The sequence below is a fragment of the Pygocentrus nattereri genome, chromosome 19, assembly GCF_015220715.1.
Source record: "Pygocentrus nattereri isolate fPygNat1 chromosome 19, fPygNat1.pri, whole genome shotgun sequence".
Taxonomy (NCBI): domain Eukaryota; kingdom Metazoa; phylum Chordata; class Actinopteri; order Characiformes; family Serrasalmidae; genus Pygocentrus; species Pygocentrus nattereri.
In genome coordinates this window covers 9,309,561-9,313,575 of record NC_051229.1, presented here as the reverse complement: position 1 = coordinate 9,313,575, position 4,015 = coordinate 9,309,561, and positions in this window count along the sequence as shown.

The window sequence follows — 4,015 nt, the reverse complement described above, 5'->3', positions numbered from 1 at the left end:
TCTGTTTACAGAACGCGGAGCTCGTTGCTGCGGTAACCACGTGACGCGCCTACCCAGAGACACTTCAAAAGAAGAGCGCGGGAAGAAGAGAGCCGTGTGCATTAGTGCGTTATTAAATTTCATGATTTTTTGGTGTCATTTTTCATTGACGAGACCCGTGCACATGATGCCATACGTGGCGTCAAAAGATTATAAAAAATAGCACATCTGAAAAAAAAAAAGGAATAGAACTAACAGAAAAAGAAAAGAAAACTTGTTTACTCAGTTGGTACTTAGTATTCCAGAATATATATTTTTGACCTTTTGAACAGATTTGACAATAGAGAAAGTGAACCATTCTGTGAAATCTTTGCAGCCACTTTGATCTAAAATGAATCACTGACCACTTCAGGTAAATACAGAACTGGGAAACTGAAGTGGAAAAATACAACATATGTGCAAAAGTATCGTGAGCCTCTTCACAATTAGGGAATTCAACTATTTTAAAGTTCAATTCAATTAAACCCAAGAGCTGCTGTGGAAAGAAGTAAAAGTCCCTTGGAAGGAACCAAGACTCAAAAGGTGAACCCATCACTTTTTTGGGGTGTTAATTTTATATCTGTATCAATAGTGGAACCAGGTTAGTTTTCCCAGTCATTTTGGGCCGTTTCTGACAGTAAGACTACTTGTTATTAAACAGGCTGTTTTTGTGACTTTGCCTTTAAGACTGATATATCTAAATGATGTCTGTCCTGATTGGCTGCTCTGTATTGCGCCTCATTCAAAAAGCACTCCAGTCTGAAACATTCCTTTAACCTCTATGTCAGTGAGTAGAGCTGAACTGCTGTTGATGCAGCTGTGTTTTCATTTATAGACTATAGACAGAGGAGTGAATGACACATTTTAAAACCCTAACAATGTTTACATATAGCATCAAACTCTTTTATTTCCAAAAAGCAAGAAAAGTAAGATTTCCATGATATTGGCTCTTTGATAAAAGATGAATCCTTTCCAATCCTTTAAACTTCTTTATTTATTATTAGAAGAACTAATAAGAATGTTGACAAGCTCTGAATTGACTTCAAAATGAAAAAATAAAAAAGAATTTTCTGACCAAATGAATGTACTGTGTTTTCGTCATGATGATTATTAGATTACTCCACCTTGATCAATTGAAAACTCACCCAGTCTGAATTTGTAACCTAACCAATCAATCTAATGCATTGTGCCAAGTTCTTCTCGATTGGGAATGGAGAAGAATAAAGGTGCAGTGGGTGGTGTTTGCACTCGCCTATTCCAGGCCATCATGCAAATACACATATTTTACCCATTTGTACAGCAAACCAGATCATAGTTTGGCTTTACGTCTTAGTGAACTCACCAAACCTGCCAGCTGATATATTTGTTTTCCTAGCAAAGGAATATTAGATAATATTTTAATTAATTAACTACTACTTGCTGTGTCGTATTGTCAGCAAAAGTTATCTCTATTGATACAGATATGAAGTCCTGCCTATCAATACTTGTAAAGAAATGCTCAGACAGTTCAAATCCTGGGTTTGTGAGCAGTGGAACTGCATTCTCTGGAGTAATGGTGCTCCATCCAATGCCTCTAATACGAGAGCGGCCTTTAGTTTTCCAACATCAGGATGTGACATCACTAATGCTCTTTGTGACTGAATTCTTTGATGGAATGCAGTTAAAGTCTTCTCAGATGAGTAGAGGCTGTTACCGCTGTGAAAGAAGGACAAACTCTTTATTAACAGCCTTGATTTCAGAAGAGATAGCTGCAAACTTTTGGTCATGTAGTCTAGAAGTTGACAAAAAAAAACACATTTGTTATAAATGAAAAAATAAAAGCAGTGAACTCTCACTGTACAAGCATAGACATAGATTCAATTAAAAAATGTAGCCTACAGCAACCTATTGTGCATGAACAAACACTGCCACTGCATAGGAGCACAGTTTTGTCTCATTTGGGCGTTGACAATGCTTATGAATTATTAAAGGTATAAATCACAATACCCAGCCCTGCCTTTAGGCAGCAGTGTTTAGCCTGAGCTTCAGCACTTCCTGAACGCAGCACATAGAGTGACTTGTGTAATAGTTTTGCTTCACCCTCTGATGCCCGAGGCCCCATTTTTCCCGTCTGCATATTCAATTTGCATTCTCTAATGCTGTTGTTTGCCTTCCAGATGCCTGGAGCTGCGTGTAAATACTCCCTTCGCTGAGTGCATGCAAGCAGCTATGAGCCACAGGTCACGGATGAGCGCATGCAACAGCCGACAGGGTGGAGAAGGGCAAGAGCTTTTAACCCCCCACACATGCACACATTACCATCTTGCCCCCTAGCCCTGCTTGACACACACACATGCTGACAGATTTGCACCAGGCCATCCATCAAGCCTCCAATGAGTGCTGTATCTTGGCAATATGGGGCAAGTGAAAAATCATTGACTAGGAAATTGGCAAGTAATAGGGTCCTGCTGCAATTTGATGAGGAGTCAGACTGTACCTGAATGATGAGGGTAGTAGAGGGACAGCAAGAGAAATTCACCTGCCCATACACATTCTGTATCCACACACGTATTTAGGAAAATAGATATGGGCAAATAGGGAAAAGTCTATATCCCTCCAGTGCTTTATTTATTCTTGGACAGCATAGGAAAAACCAATATCTCTAGTAACCCAGGACCATATTAAAGAAATGTCCTATCTTTAGTGCTAAGATAAGATCTGATGAGGTCATGATAAAATGTATTATAAAAATCATATACCAAAGCAAATCTTACCTTAATTTAGGAATTATATCTTATGTTACAGCGTCTTTCACAAGTCAGGAAATCCCATTAGACTCACTTGAGCTATATGTGTGCACCTGCATGTAAAACATTTCAGAACAAAACTAGAGGGTGAAATTACAATAAAAAATCTTCAGCATAAAAATTATATTTTGCATTTTGTACATCGCGACAAAGATTATTAGTATATATAGTAAAAAGAATTGGCTCCAGAATTGACCCTGAGGTACAACCTTAGCCAAAAAGTGATTTAATGGGGTGTTGTAGCTCTGTAGTTTTAATTTCCATCTAGTAAAGCTTTTCTATTTAGTGAAGCTTTAGCAAAGCAAGCAAACTGTACCAACATCATTCCTCATTATATATGTATATATACATACACACAGTATATTTACAAAAGCATTCACTCGTCTGCCTTCACACGCATATGAACTTCAGTGAGATCCCATTCTTAATCCAAAGGGTTTAATATGATGTCGGCCCACCCTTTGCAGCTATAACAGCTTCAGCTCTCCTGGGAAGGCTTTCCACAAGGGTTTAGGAGTGTGTTTATGGGAATTTTTGACCAATATCCCACAAGCACATTTGTGAGGGCAGACACTGATGTTGGATGAGAGGGCCTGGCTCACAGTCTCTGCTCTAATTCATCCCAACATGTCTCCACTGCTCTAGAGTCTGGTGGTGGCGCTTTACACCACTGCATTCGATACTTTGCATTGCATTTGATGACGTAAGGCTTGGATGCAGCTACTCGGCCATGGAAACCCATTCCATGAAGCTCGCTACACACTGTTGTGTGTACACTTGAGCTCATCTGAAGGCCACATGAAGTTTGGAGGTTTTTAGTGATTGACTCTGCAGAAAGATGGTGACCTCTGTGCACTATATGCCTCAGCATCCGCTGACCCCGCTCTGTCATTTTACGTGGTCTACCACTTTGTAGCTGAATTGCTGTCGTTCCCAATTGCTTCCACTTTGTTATAATACCACTGACAGTTGACTGTGGAATATTTAGTACCGAGGAAATTTCATGACTGCACAGGTGGCATCCTATCACGGTACCACACTGGAATTAACTGAGCTCCTGAGAGCGACCCATTCTTTCACTAATGTCTGTAGAAGCAGTCTGCAGGCCTAGGGGCTTGGTTTTATACACCTGTGGCCATGGAACAAATTGGAACACCTGAATTCAGAGATTTGGATGGATGAGTGAATATAGTGTATGTATCTCCAAAATG